Source organism: Cotesia glomerata, linkage group LG1 (assembly GCF_020080835.1).
Source record: "Cotesia glomerata isolate CgM1 linkage group LG1, MPM_Cglom_v2.3, whole genome shotgun sequence".
In the NCBI taxonomy this organism is placed as follows: Eukaryota; Metazoa; Arthropoda; class Insecta; order Hymenoptera; family Braconidae; genus Cotesia; species Cotesia glomerata.
The window spans coordinates 18,336,363-18,348,985 of NC_058158.1; the positions used below are offsets into that span (position 1 = coordinate 18,336,363).

The 12,623-nt window shown below is 36.7% G+C and overlaps 1 protein-coding gene across 1 annotated transcript in view; it reads left to right on the top strand.

The window, feature by feature from the left end:
* LOC123263005 (E3 ubiquitin-protein ligase synoviolin A) overlaps positions 1 to 12,623 on the top strand; it is a 233,649-nt gene that overhangs the window by 73,068 nt on the left and 147,958 nt on the right. The gene's annotated exons all lie outside the window — the stretch shown is intronic.

Genomic DNA, 12,623 nt, shown 5'->3' on the forward strand with positions numbered 1-12,623 from the left:
CCAGCTTTCCTCCATGATTCTTGGGTCTCCAGCGCGTCTGCCCAAACGGATATTCCATATGTGAGCACTGATGTGACTACTGACGACAGCAATAGTCTCCTGCTCTGCTTCGGGCCTCCAACATTCGGCATCAGTCTTGATAGACTAGTTACCACCGCTGATGCTTTAGCACTTACGCGTTCGACCTGTTGCTTAAAATTTAGTCGGGCATCCAGCGTCACCCCCAGATATCGGATAAATGGTTGCGATGCGATCTCCTGCTCGCCGACATTCAGCTTGATGTTTTCCACGATCTTTCTGCTGGTGATGAGCACAGCTTCAGTTTTGTGCTTGGCTAACTCCAACTTCATCATCTCCATCCATAGGTTAATCCGGCTAAATGTGATATCGAAAGCCAGATTGATCTCTTTCAAGTGTTTCGCGACAATCACTACCGCTACATCATCGGCATATGCAACAAGTTTCACCTCTGATGGTAATGCAACTCTCAGGAGACCATCATACATGATGTTCCACAGCAAAGGACCCACAACCGAGCCCTTCGGCACTCCTCTGGTTATTTCGTACTCCCTTGGACCGTTTTTCGTGTCATATTTGAGGACTCTGTCTGTAAAGTAGTTTGCTACCATTCTGCGCAGGTATCCTGGCACTTCTTTATCTTCGAGAGCTCGCATGATGCAGTCCCAGTTAGCGGAATTGAAGGCATTTTTGATGTCCAAGGCAGCCACTAAACAATACTTCTTTCTGCCACGTTCCCATCTCTTCCCAGCGATTGCCTCCTTAGCTGTATCGACCACCACGTTGATCGCATCCAGCGTTGATCGTCCTTTCCGGAAACCATACTGGCCTTCTGCTAGGAGTGGATCGACGGCTGCTTCTATTCGTTGGTGCATTATACCCTCTAATATCTTACCCGCTGTATCCAGCATGCAGAGTGGTCGGTAGGATGATGGCTCGTAGGGTGGCTTATTCCCTTTAGGGAGAAGTACAAGTCTTTGCTATTTCCATCTTCTAGGAAAAATCCCTTCTTTGAGGCACGAATCGTAGGTATCTAAGAATAGATTTGGCGCTGCTTTAATAGCTGCTTTTAATGCAATATTCGGGATTCCATTCAATCCCGGCGCCTTATTATTCCCTACTCGGTTACACGCCTCCATCAGTTCCTCTTCTGTGACAGGTGGAATGTCTTCTCGATTTACTGGCAATGAAGAATAGCCGAACTTACTTTGTCGAGGAAACAGCGTAGAAACTATTCTTTCCAGGAGCTGTGGACACGTAGGTGATGGCATTGGCTGGCGCTTCAGGTGGGTCATGACCACCCTATACGGTCTGCCCCATGGGTCCTTTTCTACCTCATCGACGAGTTCCTTCCAACAGCGTCTTTTGCTATCTTTGATGGTCTTGTTCAGATCTCGACGGGCCTTTTTGTATTCTGCGACCAGCTCCGCAGAGTTAGGTCGTCGGTGGCCACACTGTGATAATCTTCTCTTTTTGTGACAAGCTGTGCGAAGGGCGTTAATCTGATCATTCCACCAGTGCACCGATGGTCTTTTATTGATGCCACGCTTACGGGGTATGCAGGTGTCGCACGCCTGGGCAATTCTCGTCATTAAGTCCTTCGTCTTCTCTACAGCATTTTCTGTGATGATGGTCGAGTCACTGTCTAAGGCTACTACCAAAGCTTCCGAGTCAAAGTCTTTCACTTTCCATCCAGCTGCATTAGTTTGTCTAGTTGCTCTTTGAGGGTTCCGGCCAGCCGATATTTCCCAAAGTATTGCACTGTGGTCGCTGGCGGTGTAGGTGTTTAAGACTTCCCAAGAATAGTTTCCTTTCAATAAGCTGCTGCTGACGAATGTGAGGTCTATTATCGAACTAGCCTCTCCCTTGTTATATGTTGGTGTCTCACCGATGTTGAGAAGGACCACGTCCAGTGAGGCCATTGCTTCACGTAGTGCCTTGCCTCGCGCATTAATCTGCTTGCTGCCCCAGTCTACCGCCCAGGAATTGAAGTCCCCTGCTATAGCTACTGGATAGTATTGCTTTGCGTCTTCGGTCAGTCGATCCAGGAAGTCAGTAAAGTCGGCAATGGAAAGGCTAGGTGGTGCATAGCAACTATAAAAATGGATGTCGTTAATAGACGCTGCTACAAAACCGATGCTATCATTGCTCACTATGCTCTGGAAGGGGAGTTTGCCACAGGACCAGATGACAGTCTTGGTGGTGCTGTCAGTTTCCCAAGGTTGGTTATTCAGGTGTCTGTATGGCTCTGCTATTATTACTAAATCAAGCTCTAATTCACGCACGGTCTGTACAAGCAGGTCATGCGCGGCCTCACAGTGATTGAGGTTAAGCTGTAATATCCTCATGTTTGCTTGCTTGTCATTTTCTGGAGTGCCTCTTTGTATACCGGGCACCTGTATGTGCCGGCGTGATGGGCAGCGTTCTCTGCGCTCTTATTTTCCGCGTATAATACACACTTCGCTGGGTTTTTACAGTCCGCAATCTTGTGTCCTTCTTAGCCGCATCTGATGCATAGCTTGGATCGATCTGTCTTGCTTCTGCACTGGGATCCGTGGTGCCCGAAATGCCAGCATTTGTAACATTGGGTAGGTTTCCTCGTGGCTCTAATTCGGCAGTTGACCCAGCCAATTCGGATTTTACCGCTTCCTTCTAATATCTTCTGAGCTGCTGCAGCCGGTAGTGTCACGACAGCGGTTTGGGTACCTCTGTAGGCTTTACGGATCTTGATTGTCTCTGGTGGTATTTCGCAGAGCTCCTTGGTTACCGTATGCAGGGCAGCCTGAATATCCTCCTTTGTTGTGGTGTCATCTAGGTCTCGGATCTCGATGTCTTCTTGTGGCCCTTTGCAGATCACTTTGGCCTCCTCCTTAAGAATGTTTGCGATGGTCTGTTGCAGGCCTTGGCCTTTTTCCACGTTCTTCCGCGAAATCGTAATCAGCAAGTCCCCGCTTCTAGTCTTGTTGATCTTGTCCACCGTTGTGCGAACCTGCTCATCAGGGACGTCCTTCTTTATGCGACGCAGAATCTCGGCGTACTTTGCTTTCTCGGCCGGGCGGATGATCAGTGCGTCGGGTCTGATCCATTTGAGCGGTTTTTTGCGCTCAGGCTCCGGCCTGGGCATCTTTTAAGGCTCTTTTGGGAGCTGTTCTTTGGCTAGCCTCCATTTCTCTTTCCTTGTGTGGACATCTTTCCAATCAGTCGCGTCTTTTTTTTCGGCGTTCTGCTTCATCACGTTTTTCGGAGGACTTGCTTTTAAGTCCTTTCTCTTCGTCAATCGCCCATCTATTCCATCTGGGGAGTTTCGGTCCTTCATCTTGTTAGACTTGTTGGAAGTATGACCTTCGTCTTTAGTATCAGATTCACCATCACCATCGCCTTCGGTGTCCATTGATTCTTCGATCTCCGCAGTAAGTTGACTGCTCTTCTCCGGCGTAAGACGAGGAGTGAGTCGTCGAGGTGACTGCCATTCTTCGTCCAGTTTTTTAAATCTTCGAAGGGCGTTAACTACCCCGGTTGCCTTGGCCTTTACCTCTTTATGGATATTGACCTTTGATTGGACAAACTCATGCAGTTCGCTGGTCAGCTTTTCGAGGCGTTCCAGCGCTTGCGTCCGCTTCATCTCAGCGCTTGCTGTAATCGCTGCTTCTTGGGCGTGAGGCCCACTAATACTCCTGTCCTTTTCTTGTTTTTTCGTTTCTTCCATGATTTTGAGTGATACTCCAAAGCAAAAGGTCGTCTCCGAACGCGATGCCTCCGAAAGTGGAGGGGTGATCACTCTTACAGCTACCTCCATTGCTATAAGAGCTTTCGGTCATTGAAGCGGGAAATCTCAACCGCTTCGACCCTGCACCTGCTTCCTTCATCGGCTTCCTCTTGCTCCCGTGGGTGCGGCACGTAGATGCCGGGAGTTACCACGTACACCGCGCTATAAGGATCATTTCGCACATCTCTTTCGAGCAGCGTCACCGTATCCGCTTGCGTACGTGTTCTAGGTCAGATGGTGTGACCAACCCTTCCTGCCGAAAGGGGAGTTTTCGTTTTTTACCGTGAGAGCTATTTTATTTCGCTCTTACCCTCTGCTCCGAAGAACAGCGAGCTTTCTCCGACCCACAAAGATACACGGACGGTGGCTGTTACTCTTCAGCTCCGATGCCTGATTTGGTCCGCGAAGGCTATTTTATTTCGCCCCAATCCGCCGATCTTACGACCGGTTAGGACTTCCCCTATCCGCCACCTGGGGATGCGCCCGGTGGAAGTTTGGCTTCTTCCGACGTGTGTGTGTGTGTATGTGTGTGTGTGTGTGTGTGTGTGTGTGTGGGTGTGTGTGTGAAAGTATGTGAACCGCTTATAACTTTTAAACGGCTTGATCGATTTCATCGCGGTTGGTGCCATTCGAAAGAGCTCGACCAAATTTAGATTTTAAAAACTATTTAGACCGATTCAGATGATTAGATTTTGAGAAATCTTCGAAAAACTGAAAAAAAAAATTTTTTTCAAATGTGGTTTTTTTGGAATAACTTTTAAATGGCTTGATGGTTCAATTCCAAAAACTAATCAGCTCTCAACCTCAAAAAACCATGTCGATCGCCACCAGTCCGGTCAAAATCGGTTGTTTCGTTCGAGAGATATCGTGAACGAAAGAAAACCGAAAAAAGTGTCTTTTCGGAAAAACTCCGAAATTCCTATTGCGATTAATTCAAAATTTGAGATTCTTTGTGAGGCTTAAAAAACTACGTCGAATGCTGCCAACCGCGTGAAAATCGGTTTATTCATTCAAAAGTTATTGCGTTTTAAAAATTCAAAAAATAGTGTCTTATCAAATCTCTATCAGACTTTTGAGCTCGAAGAGCTCAAAAGCATAAGAAAGCAATCTCTTTGAGTTCAGAGAGCTCAAAATAACACATGAAATTGTATTTTTGAGCTCGGAGAACTCAAAAATATCATTGGTGTAATTTTAAGCGCCTAAGTATGGAATCATCGGGAAGTTGCAAGGATGGTCTTCAGGGTCAACCGTTTTCCTAATTTTTTTTTGTTTTTAGACAAAATTTTTTGTTTTTATTTTTTTATGATACAGGATACAAAAATACATACAACCCTAAATTTTCACCCCTCTACAATCAACCCTTATTTTTTATTTGTTAATTAAAAAATTTAATTTTTTGGCAAAATTTTTAACTTCCCGCTAAGAAAATTGAAAATTTTCAAAAATCGGGAAGTTATTTGGTTTTACCTCGTTTTTCGAAAATCGAGTTCTCATCAGATCTTGACGTTTTGAGGTCCTAGGAAGCTTCCCTGAATGTTTTCGCGATGATGTCCGTATGTATGTATGTATGTATGTATGTATGTATGTATGTGTGGGTGTGTGTGTGTGTGGCCGTATGTAAACCTCTCATAACTTTTGAATGGCTTGACCGATTTAATCGCAGTTGGTGCTATTTGAAAGGGCTTGACCAAACTTAGATTTTGAATACTATTTGGACCGATTCGAACCGGTAGATTTTGAGAAATCTCAAAAAACTACAAAAAAAAATTTTTTTAAATGTGGTTTTTGTGGAATTACTTTTAAATAGCTTGACCGATCAATTCCAAAATCTAATCAGCTCTTAAGATAAAAAAACCACGTCGATCACCGAGAACCCGGTCAAAATCAGTTGATTCGTTCGTTGTCGAAAGAAAACCGAAAAATGTGTCTTTTCGGAATTACTTCGAAATTCCTGGCTCGATAGATTTAATCTTGAAAATTTTTTATGGAGCTTCAAAAACTGCGTCGAATGCTCCCAACCACGTAAAAGTCGGTTTATTCATTCAAAAGTTATTGCCGTTTGAAAATTCAAAAAATTGTGTTTTATTAAACTGCTATTAGAGATTTGAGCTCGAAGAGCTCAAATTGACACAAAAATAATATTTTTCTGAGCTCGAAGAGCTCAAAAACGTAAAGTGTAGTTTTGAGCGCTTAAGTACAAAATGAGCGGGAAGTTGCAGGGATGGCCTTTAGGGTCAACCGTCATCCTAATTTTTTTTTTTTATTTTGTGATGACTTAGAATAAAAAATTTCATATTACTCTCAATTTTTCACCCCTCTACGATCAACCCCCATTTTTTAATAGAATTTCATATTTTCCAACCCCGGTCGATAGCTGATCAATAGGGTTTCGTTTTGCCAAACTCTTCCACTTGGAAGCCGCATAATAGCAAGTTTCGTCGAGTGCAATTTTTCAAATACATTTTAAAAGTAAACATTAAAAAAAAATTATAAATTTCTTTAAAAGTTATTTAGGAAAAAAAATAAAATTTTCAAATATATAATTAATTTAATTAAATTTTTCATAATTATGAAAATTTTGATTTTGAAATTACGGTAAAATTATTAATTGTATAAAATAAGTTCTGGAAAAGAAATTGCTTAAAATTTAATTTAAAAAAAAAATATCTCATGATAATTTTTTTTGATAATAAACAATTTTGCCGCAATTTTGAAATTAAAATTTTCGTCTAATAGAAAACTCAAATCCTTAATAATGAATCCAAATTTGTAGAATTACAGTGAAAATATTAGAGGTATAGAAAATATGTTGAAAGTTAAGTTGAAAATGAATTATAATTTATTAACTAATGAATTGTTGAAAAAAATTTCCCACACGAAGAAAAAAATTTTGCTATAGAAACTCTATAGTAGTTAGTTAGTTGTAAAAAGTTCCAGTAGATTAACATATTCTCATAGTAACAATACCGTTTGGCTCCTGCAACTCTACATCGTTGAGCTCTGAGAGCTAAACGTTATTTACCTCTCACAAGTCTACAAGATCGTTCTGAGACTATAACAAATTTTTGGAAGTCTGCTTAATAATTTTTTTTTACGATTTAGCATTGATAATTTAATAAATACATGCGGCAGAATTAATTTATATTGCCAACAATAATTGTATATGACAAATAAGAATAGTATTATAATAGAAATAAAATAATAATAGAACTTATATTACAACTAAAAATTATTTGTAAAATAAAAATATGGTCGTCACAAAATTATCTTATTTTCTTAATTATATCAATAAATATTGGACATAAAATCACTACCGTATATGCGCAAGAAAAAATAAATAAACGAAAACAAATTTTATTTTGTTTTAAATGGGGTCTTAACGAAATTCAATTTGACAAAAAAAAACCTATTTCCTTAAATAAATAAACTGGAAACTTAATTGTTCTCATATATTTTTAATAATATGGATGAGTAACAAAATAATTCTGTTTGCCATTTTAGAAGGTTATGAAATATGTCAGCGCACTCCACTACTGCGCAACGTAGAGCGCTCCCAACTATACCGTTTGGCTCTGAGAAAAATCCCGTAGAGCTCTGAGAGCTCAACAACATTGAGTTATTAGAACTAAATAAAATTTTGTTACTGTAACTCTACAACGAACAGTAAACTGTGTATAGTTGTGGTAACTCTACAGTTACGTTACCAGAACGAAATTTTTTTTTCCGTGCAATTAAAAAAACAGTAGTTATTATTACATTTGTCATAAACAAAAAGTATTATGGTTTTTCATTTAAGGTAAAAGCCCCAATAGATGATCACGTACCAGTATATGATCACTCCATGTATTTGTATATCTATATTCACAAATATAGGTATACAAATACATGGAGTGATCATATACTGGTACATGATCATCTATTGGGGCTTTTACCTTAAAACTATGAAAAAAATTCAACACTTGCTGTAAGTCATAAACTCTTCTGAAAAGTATTGAAATGATGGATCTCTGTTGATTGTATGTAATCTGATTAATTTTTTATGATTTTACTTTGAAATAAACAAAATTACAATAATTTAATTTTTTTTTTCAAATTTTTCATCCCGAGTATTTACTGAAAATTCTCATTTGCCTATCTTTTTATTTACTTTGAGAATTTTTAATGAAATAAAAAAAAAAGTGTGTGTGTACTTATGTACGCACGTTAGGTTATACTTCTTTGGCGTAACAAGATGAAAATCTTTCTAAATATTTTATCTATCGCGTTATCCTATGTTTGTAGAAAAAACGACACTTATAATAAAAAAAAAAGGTATTTAATACATTGAAAGTTCTATTATAACGCATTTTATCTAGTTAAATAAAGTTTATTTAAATATCATAAAAAAATTATTTCTACATAATTAAAGGAATCTGGAAATCGGTTGACCGTGCAGACCAACCCTAGAACTTCCTGCTAGGTTTGCATTTCAAGCACCTTAAAATGTGTTTTTTGATTAATATTTGAGCTTTTCAAGCTCAAAGCACAGTTTTTCACATTTTGAGCTCTTCGAGTTCAAAATGTATTTATTAATCAACGATAACTTTTGAATGTGTTGTTCGATTTTCTTTTTTAAAAAAGCATTCGACGCAGTTTTTAAAGCACAATAAGAAAATGTACAGGTTTATTTTGATTGGTTGAGAGATCTTGAAGATATTATAAAAAAATACCGAAAAACAAAATTTTACGAATTTTTAAAGAACTATTACTTTTGAATGCGTCGTTCTATTTTTATTTTCAAAAAAGCATTCGACGCAGTTTTTTAAGAACAATGAATATATATACATGGTTTTGTTATGATTTTTTTGCACGCTTTGGAGTTATTTTTAAAAAACATAAAAATTCAAATTTTTTTTTTAAATTTTCTTGGAATGGCTTGATGAATTAACTCTTAATTCTAATCACGTCTACGTTTTGATAGACCTTTTTGAATGACGTATCGTAGAACTCAATCGGTTGATTCGTTTTTGAGAAACCGTGCGACAAAAATTTATTGAGACACACACACACGGCCGGAATAATCAGAATGGCTTCTTGAGACCTTAAAACGTGGACATCCGATGAAAACTCAACTTTTAAAAATCGGCTTTATACTATCGACCTTATAGAGCCTCGGTTTTATACTACCCCTGCTGAAAATACTTATCACCTCGACCGTATTGGCGCGTGGCTCGTCCAAGGTACATAAATAACTATTACATTATATCTTAATAGGTCCTGATATAGCCTGATATAACTTTATGAAGTTATATATACTTTGATAAACTTGAAAAAAAATCCCTGATCAGGGTTGATATAACTTGATATGGATTCATATAGTCTGATATACTCATACCCTTATCAGCACATAAGTAGTCTTACACAAGTTTATTTAAATATAAAAAAATTATTTCTACATAATTAAAAAATCGGGAAATCGGTTGACCGTGCAGGCCAACCCTAGAACTTCCTGCTAAGTTTGCATTTCAAGCACCTTAAAATGTGTTTTTTGATTAATATTTGAGCTTTTCAAGCTCAAAGCACAGTTTTTCACAGCTCTTCGAGCTCAAAATGTATTTATTAATCAACGATAACTTTTGAATGTGTTGTTCGATTTTCTTTTTTAAAAAAGCATTCGACGCAGTTTTTAAAGCACAAAAAGAAAATGTACAGGTTTTTATTGATCGGTTGAAGAAACTAGAAAATATCTTAAAAAAATACCGAAAAAAATTAATTTGTGAATTTCTAAACCATAACTTTTAAATGCGTCGTTCGATTTTCATTTTAAAAAAAGCATTCAACGCAGTTTTTAAGCAAAAAAATGTATACATGGCTTCATTATGATTTTTTCTTACGCTTTAAAGTTATTTTTAAAAAACATAAAAATTCAAACTTTTTTTTTAATTTCTTTGGAATGGCTTGATGAATTAACTCTTAAATCTAATCAGATCTACGTTTTGATAGACCCTTTCGAATGACGTGTCGTAGAACTCAATCGGTTGATTCGTTTTTGAGAAACCGTACGACAAAAATTTATTGACACACACACACACGGCCGGACACCTCAGCGGGAATGATCAGAATGGCTTCCTGGGACCTTAAGACGTGGACATCCGATGAAAACTCGACTTTTAAAAATCGGACCGAAATCAATAACTTCCCATTATTAAAAATTTTCAATTTTCTTAGCGGGAAGTTGAAAATTTATATGAAATATCGTGAATAAAGTTGCCAGTTCTCACGCAAACATACGTAGATGTACTTACTTTTAATTTGTTGGTTACTTTCTTTAAAAAACTAAAATGTTGAGTAGCTAACTTCAGGGTGTCGGTTTTTCGTGACGGTGTGCGCGCGCATCGTAAAAATTTACCCTCATCATTCTTGCCTAACGCGCCAAAAGAAGTATAACTTCAAAAAAAATTAGAAAAACGGTTCACCCTAAAGGCCATCCTTGCAACTTCCCGCTAATTCTATACCTGGGCTCTTAAAATTGTATTTATGACATTTTTGAGATTTTTGAGCTCAAAATATAATTTATGTGATATTTTGAGCTTGCTGAGTTCAAAGAAATAATATTTCTATGCATTTGAGCTCTCCCAGCTCAAAAGTCTGACAGAAGTTTCATAGAACACTATTTTTGGAATTTTCAAACCGCAATAACTTTTGAATGGATCAACCAATTTTCACGCGGTTGGCAGCATTCGACGCAGTTTTATCATGCTCATAAGTTACTATGCGAGACATTAATTCCTCCCGGTCAGTGTTGCTTTTGTAGTAATGGGAAAATGAATTTATGGAAATCTCTAAAGATTAATTTGGAAATTAATAATAATGTACTTTGATGTTAAAGGAAAAAATTATAAAAGAACATCCCTAAAATAGGAAAAAAGTATAAATAGAAAGCCGTAAATTAAGAAAATGGCTTATTAGTAAATCAGTAAGTTTGGCCAACTGAAGAAAAGTAAATCTCTATTTTTGAAAATTTCTTTTACTGGAAATATGATTATTTGAAATAAATTGAAAAAATCTAAATAAATAAATAAACTTTTGTGTAATTGGAAACTTATCAATTGCGAAATTAATAAAAAAAGTAATTTTTATAAATGGATATCTTTTAAATATCTCGTTTAAATAAAAATAATTCTCACATTATGGATAATTTAATTTTCAGAAAAGTTTGCGTTTGTACTATAATATTTACGGCAATTAATAAAAAAAGAATTATTTATTAATAAACATATGAATGAACGTCAAAAAATTTATCCCAAGCAAGGGTGTGTCAGAGACACTGGGCAGCTTGGGATAAATTTTTATTTCGATCTAGAATAATTGAAGTAATTTATAAATGAAAAATAAGTAGCAAGGGTGAGTAAGAGGTACTGGGTGGCTATGAATAAATTTTTATTTTTATTCGGAAAAATAAGAATAATTTTTGATTGAAAAATAAGTAGCGAGGATCAGTTAGAGGGCCTGGGCGGCTATGAATGGATTTTTATTATTATTTCGAATGATTACAGTAATTTTTATTCAGAAAATAAGTAGGGAGGTTGTGTAAGAGACACTGGGTGGCTGGGAAGGAATTTTCATTTCAATTAACAATACTTAAAATAATTCTTGATTGAAGAACCAGTAGGAACGATAATTAAGAGGCACTGGGCAGCTATGAATAAATTTTTATTTTTATTTAGAATGATTAAAGTAATTTTCATGTGAAAAATTAGTGGTAAGTGTCAAGTTGAGGCTCTGGGTGGTTTTCTGAATGGGCCTCTAACTGACCCTCGCTACTTTTGTTTCAATTAAAAATTACTTTAATTATGTGAAATGGAAATAAAAATTTATCCATAGCCGCTCGGGGCCTCTAACTGACCTTCGGTACTTATTTTTCAATTGAAAATTACGCTGATTATTCGAAATAAAAATCAAAATTCATCCATAGTCGCTCTGTGCCTCTAACTGACCCTCGCTAATTATTTTTTAATTAAAAATTACTTTTACTATTCCGATTAAAAACTAAAATTAATTCATAGTTGCTCATTGCCTCTCACTGACCCTCACTACTTGTTTTTCATTTAAAAATTACTTTAATTATTCCAAATAAAAATAAAAATTCATTCATAGCCACCCAGGGGCTAGTACTTACCCTCACTACTTGTTTTTCAATTAAAAATTATTTGAATGATTCGAAATAATAATAACAATTCATTCATAGCCGCCTAGTGCCTCTAACTGAATCTCGCTACATATTTTTCAATTGAAAATTATTCTTATTTTTCCGAATAAAAATAAAAATTTATTCATAGCCACCCAGTACCTCTTACTCACCCTTGCTACTTATTTTTCATTTATAAATTACTTCAATTATTCTAGATCGAAATAAAAATTTATCCCAAGCTGCCCAGTGTCTCTGACACACCCTTGCTACTTATTTTTTAATTAAAAATTATTTTAATCATTCGAAATACTAATAAAAATTCATCCATAGCCGCTCAGGGCCTCACACTGACCCTCGCTACTTAATATTAAATTAAAAATTACTGTTATTATTCGAAATAAAAATAAAAATTCATTCATAGTTGCCCAGTGCCTCTTACTGACCCTCGCTACTTATTTTTTATTTAAAAGTTACTTTAATTATTCTAATTAAAAATCAAAATTTTGTCATGGCTGCCCAAGGCCTCTAACTGACCCTCGCTACCTATTTTTCAATTAACGATTACTTCAATTACTTCAAATAAAAAAAAAATTCAGACACAGCCGCCCAGTGCCTTGTTAATGATTGTTTAATCAACAATTACTTTAATTTTCCTAATGAATAAAAAAG